The sequence below is a fragment of the Nicotiana attenuata genome, unplaced genomic scaffold, assembly GCF_001879085.1.
Source record: "Nicotiana attenuata strain UT unplaced genomic scaffold, NIATTr2, whole genome shotgun sequence".
In the NCBI taxonomy this organism is placed as follows: Eukaryota; Viridiplantae; Streptophyta; class Magnoliopsida; order Solanales; family Solanaceae; genus Nicotiana; species Nicotiana attenuata.
In genome coordinates this window covers 105174-120223 of record NW_017671211.1, presented here as the reverse complement: position 1 = coordinate 120223, position 15050 = coordinate 105174, and the positions used below count along the sequence as shown (strand labels likewise).

Sequence of the window (15050 nt, the reverse complement as noted above, 5' to 3'; positions counted from 1 at the left end):
GATGGTCGAAAAAGGTTTGAAAAGGAGAGATGATACTTTCCTTGCTGCTATGGTTGAGGTGAAGCCTGATGTGAAGGTTGAAGTGTCGGACTGCGTCGCTCAAATATTGAGTGACTTTACTGATGTGATGCCACCTGAATTGCCTAAGAATTTACCACCGCGGAGGGCTATTGATCACAAGATAGAGTTGCTGTCGGGTTCAATGCCTCCTGCTCAACCTCCTTATCGGATGGCGCGAAAAGAGTTGGCTGAATTGCGGAAACAATTGAACGGGTTGCTCGATGCGGGACTGATTCAACCATCAAAAGCTCCATTTGGTGCACCTATTTTATTTCAAAAGAAACAGGACGGGACATTTCGGATGTGTGTTGATTATTGGGCGTTGAACAAGGTGACTGTAAAGAACAAATATCCGGTTCCGTTGGTGCAAGACTTGATGGACAGATTGAGCAAGGTTTGCTGGTTCACGAAGCTTGATTTAAGGTCTGGTTATTGGCAGGTATGGATAGCTGAAAGTGACGAGTCTAAAGCTACATGTGTTACGAGGTATGGCTCATATGAATTTCTTATTATGGCGTTTGGGTTGACAAATGCCCCTGCTACTTTTTGCAACCTGATGAATGATGTGCTGTATGGGTACTTGGATGATTTTGTCGTCGTCTACTTAGACGACATTGTTATCTATAGTCAAACCTTGGACGAACATATGTCACACTTGATTAAGGTGCTGTCTCGTTTGAGGGAGTACCAGCTTTATGTGAAGATGGAAAGGTGTGAGTTTGCTAGACAGGAGATCAAATTTCTTGGGCACTTGGTGAGCCAAAATCAGGTGCGGATGGACCCGAAAAAGGTGCAGGTCATTGTGGAGTGGCAGGTGCCTAATTCTGTGAAAGAGTTGAGATCTTTCCTTGGGTTAGCAAATTATTATTGGAAATTCATTGCTGGCTATTCAAAGAAAGCTGCTCCTTTGACTGATTCGTAGAAGAAGAATGTTAGGTGGGCGTGGTCTGAAAAATGCAGTGGTGCGTTTGATATGCTGAAAGAAGCTATTGCCTCAGAACCTATCTTGCGGCTTCCTGATTTTGAACTGCCCTTTGAAGTTCATACTGATGCTTCTGGCAAGGCTGTTGGAGGTGTGTTGGTTCAAGAAGGCCACCCAGTGGCGTTTGAAAGCAGAAAATTGAATGAAGCGGAGCAAAGGTATTCGGCTCATGAGAAAGAAATAGTTGTTGTGATTCATTGCTTGCAGATTTGGCAGGTGTATTTGCTGGGAACTAAATTCGTTGTGAGAACGGATAATGTGGCTAATACATTTTTCAAGACACAGAAAAAGCTATAAGTCCGAAGCAGAATCGTTGGCAAGAATTCTTGACAGAATATGATTTTATTTGGGAGCACAAGCCGGGAAAACACAACCAAGTTGCTAATGCATTGAGTCGGAAAGAGGTATTTGCTGCTGTTTATTCTATTACTCGACTTGAATATGATTTTCATGATAAGATCAAGTCGTGTGCTGCTAATGATCCATTGTACATCAAAACAATGAATCATGTGAGAGAAGGGACAGTAAGGCGGTACTGGATCGAGGACGATCTTCTCTATTTCAAAGGGGGGAGAATCTTGGTGCCACTTGGTGATGGGTTGCGTCGTGAACTGTTGAAAGAGACGCATGATACTCTATGGGCTGGTCATCCGGGAATTGAAAGGATGATGGCTCTGCTATCCCGATACTACTTTTGGCCCAAGATGGAGCATGACGTGGAAGCTTACGTGAAGAGTTGCCTTGTGTGTCAGCTTGACAAAACTGAGTGAAAGAAAGAGGCGGGTTTGCTGCAACCTCTGCCTATTCCAGAAGAAACATGGCATCTGTTTCTATGGATTTTATCAGCGGGTTCCCTAAAGTTAATGGGTTGTCTTCGATCATGGTTGTGGTTGATAGGTTTTCTAAGTATGCTATTTTTATTGCCCCAACAGAATGTCCTTCAAAGGTTGCTACTGAATTATTCTTCAAGAACGTGGTTAAATATTTCGGAATGCCAAAGGATGTGGTTAGTGACAGGGATGCACGATTTACGGGCCGCTTCTGGACGTATTTGTTCAACTTGATGGGTACAAACTTGAAGTTTTCAATGGCAAATCATCCCCAAACTGATGGCCAAATGGAGAGAATCAACCATTTGCTGGAAGAATACTTGAGGCATTTCGTGACTGCGAGTCAGCGAAACTGGACAGACTTATTAGACTGTACACAATTCTCTTATAATTTGCACAAGTCTTCAGCAACGGAGATGAGTTCGTTCGAAATTGTTTTGGGGAAGCAGCCTGCACAACCAACGAAGATTGCACAACAGAAAACTGGGGGTAAATGTCCAGCTGCCTACCGCTATGGTTGGGATAGACAAGCTATGATGGAAGAAGCAACAGATAGCTTGAAAATGGCACAGAAACATATGAAGAAGTATGTTGATCGAAACAGGCATCCATTGGAGTTCAGAGTAGGTGACAAAGTGCTGTTAAAGCTTACTCCACAGATTTGGAAAAAGATTGACAGCCGGGTTAGACATAAAGCTTTGGTTTCAAGGTAAGATGGTCCTTTTGAAGTTGCTCAAAAGGTTGGTGAAGTTGCTTACCGACTGAAGCTGCCTGAAAGAATGAAGATTCATCCGACTTTCCATGTGAGTTATCTAAGGCCTTATGTTGAAAATCCTGAAGATCCGGACAGGCACAAAATAAAGAGAGCTCCTCCCGAGGTGCGCACTCAGCTTGAGGAAGAAATTGAGAAGATTCTTGACCACCGGTTTCTTGGGATGCATAAGAAGAATAGGCGGACAGAATTTCTGATTCAGTGGAAGGGGAAGCCCGAGGCAGATGCGACTTGGGAAAAGGGTGGTACATTGTGGCAATATGAACAACAAATTGAGGACTACTTGAAGTCAGCCTCGACGAGGGCATCGAGTTCAACTAGTGGGGGTGGTTTGTTAGCCTCGAATATTGAGACATGACGGATGTCAGGCATTACCGATGTCAAGGGCTTGTACATTGCCCTTGGCATAGGTTCGTGCGGGCGTTGGCAAGCAATGTGCGGAGCTGGGAGTGTGCCTAAGTTAGTGCATGGACTTGGGCACGTCAGCTAGGCAAGGTGTCTTGGGTGATGGCAAAGCAGCCTTGATTGTGGGTGACGGCTATGGCAAATGAAGGCGCATGGTACTTGGCACTTGGCTAAGGCATGCGTGAGGATCAGTGGGACGGCAATGGTTGTGACAAGGCATTGTCATGAGCTTATGGGCGAGGCATGGTCCAAAGACAAGCAAAAGGCAAAGTGTGGGAAAGCTGTAGAACAAGTGTGCAAGTCATGTGATTGTGAAGAAGTGTGTTGTGCATGTGCTGTGGAAGTTTAGCCATGTACAATGCACATGTTGCAGTTGGCCAAAGTGCTGAAGAGAAGTTCATTTCGTGGGAAGATGAATTCGAAAACGTGGTTGTATCTTTATGCTTGTTTTAAGCTTGGCATGTGCCAAGCACATTGTATAACTGCCCCGTGTAATCTGCCATAGGCAGCCCCCTTTATAATGTTGTATTTCGTTGGTTTAAGGCAAGTAAGCATATGTGAGCCTTCCAACTGAGTGTCCTTTGTATATTCTGCAAGAATAGAATAAAGGTTGGGTTTTACCCGCACTACTGTGTGTTGCTTACGTTTTACAAGTCTGAAATAATTCTAAGTGTCAAACTGTGTGCGAAAAAGAAGGCTGAGTGGCTTGAGAGTCAGGCTGCTGCCGTGCAGTGCTGGTTGCGATTGGCCCTGTAACCCAGCTACCCAGTCAGGAATCAAAGCTCAAATGTAACTTAAGAACCATAGGTAGAAAGATAAACAGAGGAAATAGTGTTGTTCTTCAATTCAATTTGGTTGGAATAATCAAGAACATATATTGATTTTATTTCTGGTAGTCCTTTATCTTCACTCTTTGTTTGAGTTACATTGATGATGTTCCAAAAGTTCTTTAGTTTTGAAGCAACATCATCCTGTTCCAACAATAACATATCTTCTAATATCCATGGCTGTTGATCTCATCAGTTATATTGCACAAAGTTTAGATAAGAAAGGCCAGCAGAAAAACAACTCCTTTAGTGCATTATATAGTCCATGTCGGTTAAGTGTATGAGATGTAATCTTCTTATATGGCCTTGTATTTTCATCAATTGAGCTAACTTTTGGGATTGAGTTAGATGTAAGGTCTATTTTCAAAACATGGTTTTAAAGCAGACAGAGGTCTTTGGTTCAAGTCTAACCGCCACCTTTTATTAAATAAAAAATTTCACTTGCTTGACCCATGAAAAAAAATTCATTCTTGCACGTGAGATGTGTCGAAGTCATAATTAAGTAAATAAAGGTGTGCCTTCATTTATCAAGTAAATAAAGGTGTTTCAAACCTTACCTTCTACACTTTTCCTTTTAGAAAAAAGGTGTGCACTATTTAACAGCTTGATCTTTTAGATGAGATGGTCACACAAATCAACATGATTTCAGAGCCAGACCTACCCCTGACGTTGGGCTATCCAACAATGGGGCACCCGTTACTCCACGCTTCCAGATTTCCAAGCCTTAACGTGCAGGGTGGCATTAAATGCCACACTGGTTAAGTGTGTGTGTTGTAGTCTCCTTATCTAGTTTTGAAAATCTTTACCACTTGAGCTAGCTTCTGGAGTTAAGTTAGGCTCAACATACATTTTCTTAGCAGATATTATACTTATAGGGATACAAGATGTGAAGTGATACCAAGCCTTGTCATTTGGTAAAATCTTTGTTGCGAACCACTCTGAAGCTGAGAAGGGTCCTCCCCGAAACGAATCAATTTACCCCTACCTTCACTAGATAGGGGTAATGTCTGCGTACACTTCATCCTCCCCAGACCCCACTTGTGGAATTTTACTGAGCTTGTTGTTGTTGTTGTTACTTGACCTAAAACCTCCGAAAATATGGCTAAGGTTGATTGAAGATGATGTTAAGCAGCATGCAGAACCAGTGCTGAAGTGAGTACACTGTGAAGCATTCGGAATTTCATCGTGGAATTGGATATGTGTAACATCAGATAAGTAACCTTTACCACTATTCAAATAAAAAATCAGCTGCTACAATTATAAGTTTACTAGTTTTAGGGTATGCGCTTTGCGCGTGTACATATATTAATGAATACACAAATTTAAAATTTACACACATGTTATTAGATAATTTGTTTGAGTTATAAAATATAATTTAATTTTTTTTAATAATAAATATTATTCCCATTTAGTTAGCATAACAAATGAAGGAATTTTATTTATACGCCTTATTGTTATTTTGTCCGGACTTATGTCGAAACTTATGAAAATTGTTAATATTTACAAGTCTTTAAAGATTTATCAACTAACACAAATTAAAAATCAAATCTCTTGGTGTCTTAAAACGTTGCGAATGAAAAAGTTGGCATGTAAGGTTTAATGAATGAGTAATATTGAACTAATATTTTACAAGAAAAAACTTAGTATAAAAATTGTAGCGAGACGTTTTCATTTGTTAGACTGAATGCAAGAAAGAAACAAATGAAAACTCATTTATAATCTGGTTGCCTTCTACAATTTTACCTTATTGCTTAAAATTTGTTTTTTCGCCGATTTGAATCTTTACTTTTTACTATAATTAATTTTGTTATATTTTATGATTTCTTTCACTGTCGATATTCTTATTACAAAAATACAATTTATGTACTTTAAGTGTTTTGTTAATTTAACAAAAAACAAATTCTTATATGATAAATTTGTAAAATAATTGAATTGGATTCGTCTACTAATAATTTAATTCAACGACTTAATTATTTGTTCTCAACATTAAAAGAAATAACTTAATTTTTATTAATTCAAATTTTGAATATTTGCTCATTCTAATTTTTAAATATGTGAGAATAATTATAATTTTTCCAATAAGAATTCGATTACAAATAGTAAGAAAAATCATATGTTTTGAATTTTTATGTTTTCAGAATTCATTGTGTCTCCTATAGAATTTTGCTAACTCACGTTTTGCATAATAAAGAATCTTATAAGTATAGTTCAATACAGCTATAATATTAATGGGCTTTAAATAAAGAAAATTTTAATAATAAAATTTTAGTTGATTTTAAAGGCCTAAATTAGAAAAATAATTAAGCGACTATTTTATCTAGTATAAAATCTATTTTTAAAGGGCAAAATTGGCGAACGATATTTCACTAAGGACTTTTATGCTTTTAATATTGTATAAATAGATAGATAGGTAGATAAATATTTTAATGCTCTATTGAGATGTACAATTGCTCCAACTACACCAAATAGTTATGATATTTTGGGACGGTTCTAATTAAATTTGTCAAAATAACATAACATTTCAATAAACGGAGAGAGAAGAAACCAAAATTCAAAAGAACAATTTGTTAAAAAACTTGTTTTGCCTGTTTTTTCGCTTTTGGTTACCAAATTAGCCGATAGGCAACTGAAATAGACTAAAAAGGTGTAAATTTTTTGTATAATTTGGATTTGGCCAAAGATAAAATTTTATTATATTTAACTATTTAAGTTCAAGCTAATTTATATTATTTATAAAAAATAAAAAGGGTAAAGACTTGAAAAATAAATATGCCTGACGGGGATTTGAACAAAGATAGAATTTTATTATGTTTAACTATCTACGTTTGATACTAAATATGATTAAATTATGTTTTATCAAAATAAAAAGGCCAAAGACTTGGAAAAAAATTGCCTAACGAAAACTTGGAAACTTTGAAGGATTTAAGAAGAGTCCTAATATTTAGGATCTTGTACATAGTTAAAATAAGGAAGTATTTAATAAATAAATTTTTATTTGATTTCAAAGTCCAAATTTTTAGGAAAATAATTAGATGACTATTTTGTCTAGTATGAACTCTATCTTTAGAGGGTAAAAAAGACAAACGACCGACATTTCGCTAAGGGCCTTCGTGCTTTTAATATAGTATAGATATAGATAGATAACTCTAGAGTATATTTTCCGATCCTTTTTGATATTTTTGTACAAAGCTTTTTCAATTCTTAATGGGCAAAACGCAGCTGAAGTTTTGGACACATTCTGGTGACACATTAACCACAGGTATTTCAACCATCAACTGATGTGTAACAGAGATATTACGATCATGACAAGATTTAAGTGCCATCAACTGCATAGAACAGAAATATTGAAATGAATAGGTTCACGAGGAAATGGAAGATCATTCATCAGGATGGAATAAGATACTTGGAGGAGCTTTCAAATAAGAAAATAGTTATGGTGCAAGCAAAGTAATCAAAAACATGATATTCCGATTATTAGTAGTAGTTACTTTCATATGAAATGTGAAAATTCCCGCAAGGCAAAACCCCAGATTTCATTACTACAGGACTAATTCTAGATGATTAAACCTGCAGAAGATGACATTGGAAACAAGAACATTTTAGACTGGCGATGTGGCAATCAACCGAACAATATTTTTGCAAGAATGTTTAGCACTTTAGATTAAACTTGCAGATGATAGTGGAAATAAGAACATTTTGGGACGTTACGACTGACAATGTGGCAATCAACAGAAAAAAGTGTTTTTTTTTTTTTTTTTTGATGAAGTAATGAGTTATATAGAAAAAGGCATCAAGAAGATGCAAGAAGTACAAGAGGGGGAAAGAGTCAGCTTTGGTACAAAAGAGCTGACAAAATCCAAAAAGTTAATATGGCAATCTACGGGGGCTAAATACTGCCAACTAAATAACCAAAGGAGACATCTAGCTTTAAGTGTGTGTGTTGGAGTTGATATCCCATCAAAACATCTGTGATTCCTTTCCGTCCAGACACACCAAAAGATACAAGCAGGGATCATCTGCCAGACTTTTCTGATGACTCTATCAACTTTCCAACCAGACCAGCATTCATAGACTTCTCTGATGCTTTGTGGCATGACCCAACTGAGACCAAAGATAGAAAGAAACATGCACCATATGTCTGAGGCAACTGAGCAATGTAGCAAAAGGTGTCTGTTGGTCTCTGAATGTTGCCGGCACATAAAACATCTGTTAACAATTGGCATACCTCTTCTGTTAAGGTTGTCCTGTATTAAACAAGTTTCATTAAGGGCTATCCAGCTGAAGCAAATGATCTTTGGGGGAAGGCTTGTCTTCCAGATGTACTTCCAAGACCATCTATCAATGATTTCATTAGTTGAGCATAAATGAGAGTACCCTGCTTTCACTGAGTAGAGGCCATCCATCCACTTAATATTGTCAGCAATGTTGTGGTTGACTGAGTATCCCTCTAATTTAGCCAGGAGACTCAACAACTGTGGAATTTCCCAGTCTTGGAAATCCCTTCTGAATTGGATTTGCCAGCAATTGTCTTGCCAATTCTGAGAGATAGAGGAATCTTGATCATTAGCTATCTGGTAGAGGTCTGAGAATTCATTCATTAGGATAGTCCCTTGTAACCATCTATCCTTACAAACTTGATGTNGATAAATTTCCAAGGCCCTACTCCATATGGTCTTCTTGACAGATTGGTGCACCAGTGGCTTTGAGATCCATGAATTGCAGTTACCACCTGTTTCCATAGCGTATTCCCTTCTTGACAATATCTCCATAGCCACTTCATAAGCATGCACTTGTTATGTATGTTGAGGTCCCTGATACCTAGTCCACCAAGTTGCTTTGGCATGGTAACTTTTGACCATTTGACTAAGTGAAGTTTGTGACACTTGCTGCCTCCTTCCCAGATAAAGGTTCTTCTGATTTTATCCAACTGCTTGACTACCTTGTTCGGAATTGGAATCAGAGACATGAGATAAGTAGGAATACTATCCAATACACTATTAATGAGTGTCAATCTTCCCCCCATAGAAAGATATTGTCTTTGCCAAGAGGCTAACTTTGTTTCAAACTTCACAATCACACCACTCCAAACTTCAGTTGATTTAAATTTGGCACCAAGTGGGAGTCCCAAATATGTAGTTGGTAGTGCAGCTATATCACAAGATAGGATTCCGGCTAATTCATCAAGGTTGGGGACATTGTTGACTGGATATACCTTGCTTTTCAACATATTGATATGCAAGCCTGATATATCCTCAAAAAGTTGTAAAGTGAGATTGAGATATAATACTTGAGATCTCTCTGCCCCGCAGAAAATGAGTGTATCATCAGCGTACAAAAGATGGGAGACAGAGAGAGAACTCTCAGGATTCAGGCTTACATGAAAACCATTGAGCCACTGTAGTTGTTTGGCTTTGTCAAGCATCTTGATCAGACCCTCTATGGCCAAAATAAAGAGGAAAGGTGAGAGGGGATCACCCTGTCTCAAACCCTTCTGCGGAGAGAAAAAATCCACTGGTCCCCCGTTAACAAGAACTGAATATTTTACTGTAGTGATGCAAAACTTAATCCACTTTAGCCATCTATTCCCAAAGCCCATCTTCTTGAGAACTGCTAAGAGATAAGACGAGTTTAGCTTATCAAAGGCCTTCTCCACATCCAGTTTGCATAGAATACCTGGCTTACCACTCTTAAGTTGGCAATCCAGAACCTCATTTGCAATGAGGGCTGCATCAGTGATCTGTCTGCCCTTGATAAACGCATTTTGATGCCTAGAGACCAAACCACCTATCACCTTCTTGAGCCTTTCTGCTAGGATCTTAGCAACTATTTTATACAGACTACCAATCAGGCTGATTGGTCTATAATCTTTAAGATCTATAACTCCCTTCTTTTTGGGGATCAATGCAATGAAGGAAGCATTGCAAGACCTCACCATGTGGCAATTATGATGGAAAAATTGTAAAGCAGCCATTAGCTCATTTTTAATGAACCCCCAGGCCTTTTGAAAAAATGCCATTGTAAAACTATCAGGTCCAGGAGCCTTGTCTGGAGCACATGCCTTGATAATTGATAGTACTTCTTGCTCTTCAAATGGATTCTCTAACCAGACCATGTCTTCCTCTGAGAGAGTGGCTAGATCATCAAATCTAGCTGTAGGTCTCCATTGTTCAAATTCAGTGTATAGATTCTGATAAAAATCAAGAATTTCCCCTTTGATGTGCTTTTTGTCCTCAATGATCTCAGAATCCACCATCAGTCTATCAATACAATTACTTCTTCTGTGAGAGTTAGCAATTCTTTGAAAGAACTTGGTGTTCTTGTCACCTTCCTTGAGCCAGAGACATCTAGATTTCTGCCTCCAAGAAATCCCTTCAGCTCTAACAAGTTGCTCCAGTTCCAATTTCAAAGCAAGCATTTTGCTTTTTTCCTCCGTTGATTGAACTCTGTTTTCAGTGAGTTGCTCGAGTGCCATTAGTTCGTCTAGAATCTTGCTCTTCCTAATCTCCACCTTGCCAAAAACTTCTTTGTTCCATATGGTAATGTCCTTTTTCAGTAGCCTTAACTTCTGTGTTAGGATAAAATCTGGGCTCCCATTTAGATCATAGCTTCCCCACCATTCTTCAATTTTCTCCATGAAACCATCTACTTGCAGCCACATATTTTCAAATTTAAAATAAGAGGGGTTCATTTCCCAATCCCCATTTTCCAGCAGTAGTGGTTTGTGGTCTGAGATGACTCTTGGTAGTGCAACCTGTTTCACAACTTTGAAGCATTCGTTCCATTCCGGTGAGATTAAGAACCTATCAATTCTGGATGACTGATATAAATCCTCTCCCCTGGACCATGTGTAGTATGCCCCTTGTAATGGAAAATCGATGATGCCCAGGTCTTGGATGATTTCTGAGAAGCCCCTCATAGCTCTAGATCTTCTGACACAGTTATATCTCTCGCTTTCATATCTACACACATTAAAATCACCCCCAACCACCCAATATTCACTCCAAATTCCCCTTATTGCAACTAATTCATTCCACATTACTTCCCTTTCCAGGTTGGTATGTGGACCATAGATCCTAGTAAAGCACCATCTGAATTCTTCGTATGAGTTCTCTAAAATACAGGAAAGAGAGTAATACCCCTGTTGAATCTCCAAACACCCCCATTGCCTTTTGTCCCACATAATTATAATGCCACCCCTATTACCGCACGACTTCAACTCTGCCCAATCGGCCCACCTGTTCCCCCAAATTTGTCTAGCTAAATTAACATTCCAGTCTTCAATTTTTGTCTCTTGGATGCATAGTATATCTGCATTCCACTTCCATACCATTGAGCCAAGAGTATCCCTTTTCCTATTGTCGTCAAGCCCATTAACATTCCAGCTTAGGATCTTAAGCTTCATTCAGAAAAAGCTTTGTGATGCCTACCCCTGTCTTTCCTTGCCACCCCATCATAATTTATCCCACATTTCAGCCTGTCGACTTCAATTACCCCTTTCTTCTTCTTATTCTTTTTCCCAGAATCCGCCAAGTTTTTCTGCTTAAGCTGCAATTGCCTTCTTTCTTCCATTCTCAATATCATGCCCAGTAGTTTTGAACCCATGAACATTCACCCCAAAAGCTTTGCATGCTTTCACCATCACTAATTTTGTCCACTTTGATGTGTCAATTACTGCAGGTTCATGGACCAAAGTTGAGGTAGATCCCTTTTCGTACCATGGAAGCATTAGAAGGTTGTTGAGAGAAGAGGAAGAGGAAAAATCTGATTCTGAATCACTTGCCTGAATAATTCTGGGTATGGGCTGCTGAACACTGATTTTGCAATCAGCCAATGATTCTGCTTCATCATCGGCATCAGAGTTCTGATGGGTGTCCTCCGATATAGTACGTATTGCAGATGGGACTGTCTTTGAGAGAGAATCGGGAATTTCTAGAGCTTTAGAAGATGGTTGGGCTTCAGATAGGGCTTCAAATCTATTTAGGTCGTTAAAGAACCCAATTGCCCTCCAATAAGAAGTGTTCTGATTATTGTTAAAAGACCCCCTCCTACAGGGCTGTTTTTTTAGGCCTTTAGAATAGAAATTGAGCTGACCCAATTGCTCTGTATAAACTTTGGCCTGTATTGGAGCTTTTGAATTTGAATTAACTACATCCACATGCAGATCCACGTGTTTGCTGCAGGATGGGACTTGACCTAATATTTGTTTGCTCGATAGTACTGTTCTGCCAACCCTCGAAGTTGCACTTTTTGGGACTGCATCAGTCACCGGAATCTGCTTTCTGGGCAGCTTCAAAATTACATGCTCATCAGGGATAATAGAGATTTCAAAGCACCAATCTCCCACCGCCAGTTCACAGGAGTGAGGAAGATCATTGGAGGTATTTTTAACACAAATCCTGGCCCAGAGAAGATGGTTCCTTAACTTCGTATCCTCATCAATGGCTATGAAGCCTCCACATAAATTGCCGACGGTGCGGAATGCATTCATGGACCAAGCATGTACAGGGATACCGAAGGCCTTGACCCAGATGTGTGCTTCTTTCTTGATGGTCAGTTTCGACCCGGAGACCACCACTCTAGAGAAAGATGACGACCGTTCCAAAACCAATCGCCAGCTTTGATTCGCATCGCCTCCTGCCTTGATAGAAAATCAAATAAAAATAGACAGTGAGACCTGCCTTAATTTTCCATCTATTCTGGAACCACTTCCGGATCACTTCGAGATTGGGACTTTGATTGAAAGAGTCGTTGAAACGACCTATGAGACATTTAGAAAGGTGCTTGGGATTAACAATTTCTGTAGTGTCGCTGCTTTCGAGCTTCCCGGATGTGTTAGCAATACTTTCCTGCCCACCTACAGCTCTCAGATCACCATCTTCATGCCATTTTGGAATTTTTGCAGCATCCACATAAGATTGTTCACCTGCTAGATTGAATCGTGGATCAGAAAAGTTCCCCAGAAATCGTATGATTTTATTAGCAATATCAGTCCACCCAGTGTTGTAATCATGTTCTGGAATAATAATAGCATCTTTCTTGTCCCCAAGCCATGCTTCAACCCTTAGGAATCTACCATGAATGTTGTAGTTTTGATACACTCTGTATGTGTAAGCTTCAATCTTCCGTCCCCATCTTCTACAGAGGTTTCCTCTCCCCAGTGATGCTTGTAACATAGCATCGCATACCCAGTGCAGATTATCAGCATCGATGATAAGCTTGCTAACAAACCTTCCTCTGCGTTCCGTGATTGAAAACCATTTTTTAAAGTCAGCGCTAATGTTTTGAAGCTCGAAAGATTTTTTGCCAGATATAAAGAATAATTTTCCCATCATAACTAGTAAGTCAGAAAACTGAAAAATTGAAGAGCATAGTAGTTAAGACCAGGAAGATAGCCATCGGAAAAGAAGAGAATCACCGGAAAGAGTTTTTGGGCTCTCTCCTCGAAACTCGTGCCTGAGAGCTTTTGGTACAAGCTATTCCTAGATACCTCCAAATTTCGGAGATAACAGAAAAAATATTTTTGCAAGCATGTCTGGCACTTCTGTGGGTTGCAGCCACCTCAACATAGGAAATCCCAAAAATTTCCAGCACGCTCCTGACTATAATCCATAAGGAACAGATAAAGATTAACTATCTACAGTAGAATATAGCACTATAGCTGCATATACCATCATCCAGAAAATGTCAAATGGAAGATCTTATTAACAACTAAGCCAAGCTACTAGAACATAAGGAACAACATCTCAACAATTATTTAATGCAGAGAGGAAAAAATGATAAAAAGAAGGATTGGAATAGCACATCAAGGAAATACCAATTGCAAAATCAGATTACGCATTTCCTCTTGCCCTGCTTCTGTTGTTTTCAACCATTTCCACCATTTTGAAGGATGCAATATCTGAATATGCTTTATATTTCATTTCCTTCCTCCGAATTATTTATCACTTCTTCAGCGGTATTGAGAAGCTTTGATAAGGATATCCCTTCATGGCGAAACACAAGCCATATATCATTGGATCGAGACTCAAAAGACTCGACATATCTGGCAATGTGATTAAGACCCTCCTCAGGGGTAGCTCTCAGCGTTTCCTTCTTTTTACCATATACTTTATTGAACTTCAAGGAGCCCTGGATCCCTAGATCCACTGCTGCATTTCTTTCCACAGGATCATGAAAATCTGGTGGTATATTTAACAGGAGGGAATTTGATTCTTCAGCTCGCAATGAACCTCCAAGAACAGTATAAGCATTCAAGAAAATTTCACCAAAATATTTCTCTCGTAGCCCACTTAAATAGACAGAGGTGCCTTTCTCCACCTGTTAGCAGTGGCTAGCCTTAATCAACAGAAATGCTTCGATAACAATACAGTAGAACTGAATACCAGTCTCATGCTAATCTAGGTGTACACTAACCAAAACAAAAGCAAAATTTCTTAAAATCAAGATGTACAGCTAGCCAGAAAAAACACAAGGAAAACAACTTAAAAATCAAGGTGCAAGAAAGGCATAAGAAAAGAAGCCTAAAGGTCTGATAGAAAAGATCACCACATGCTATACACCATAGCAAGGTTCTGAGAAAATATTAGAGAAATTCGGAAACAGATGCTTAGATCGCAAAGTTGTTCAACATTAGTGGTGGTGCTTTTTTATGGATTTCCACTTCAAGGATTTCTCCCGTTGGACTTCAAGATTTGGAATATGAAAAGCATATTGTTGCTAGAATCACGACGTAGTATTTCTTCTAAAGAATCTGAGATGTGGATCATCCAAGGCACATCACCATGATGTAGTCCTCCAGTTAGAACCGAGGTCTGAAACCAAGCTCCCCCTCAAAAGGATAGATGGAGCAATTTGGTGAGATCCAATGTAATCCAACTTTCGATTCACTTGTGGGATACAGTGAACTGTATCTTTTTTGTGCTAGTTGACCTACGTCACAATCTTATTGTTGGGTGGGACTTCACCTTTGAACCATACCGGACAAGTTTTTGTCTCACACAGCAAAGGCCGAAGACCATGGTAAGTTTAGAAGAGATGGAAAACCTAGCTCCTGCCAATTAGGACGCGGATAAGCTTGTAAATGCTGGACAAAAGCCATGTATCTATTCATTTATTTATTTCTTTTGCATGTTATATATTGAGGACAAGATGCGAGGAGGAGCACAGACGCCCCG

At 39.1% G+C, this 15050-nt stretch overlaps 1 pseudogene; it reads right to left on the bottom strand.

The window, feature by feature from the left end:
* LOC109206723 overlaps nucleotides 1-15050 on the bottom strand; it is a 46346-nt pseudogene that overhangs the window by 18667 nt on the left and 12629 nt on the right.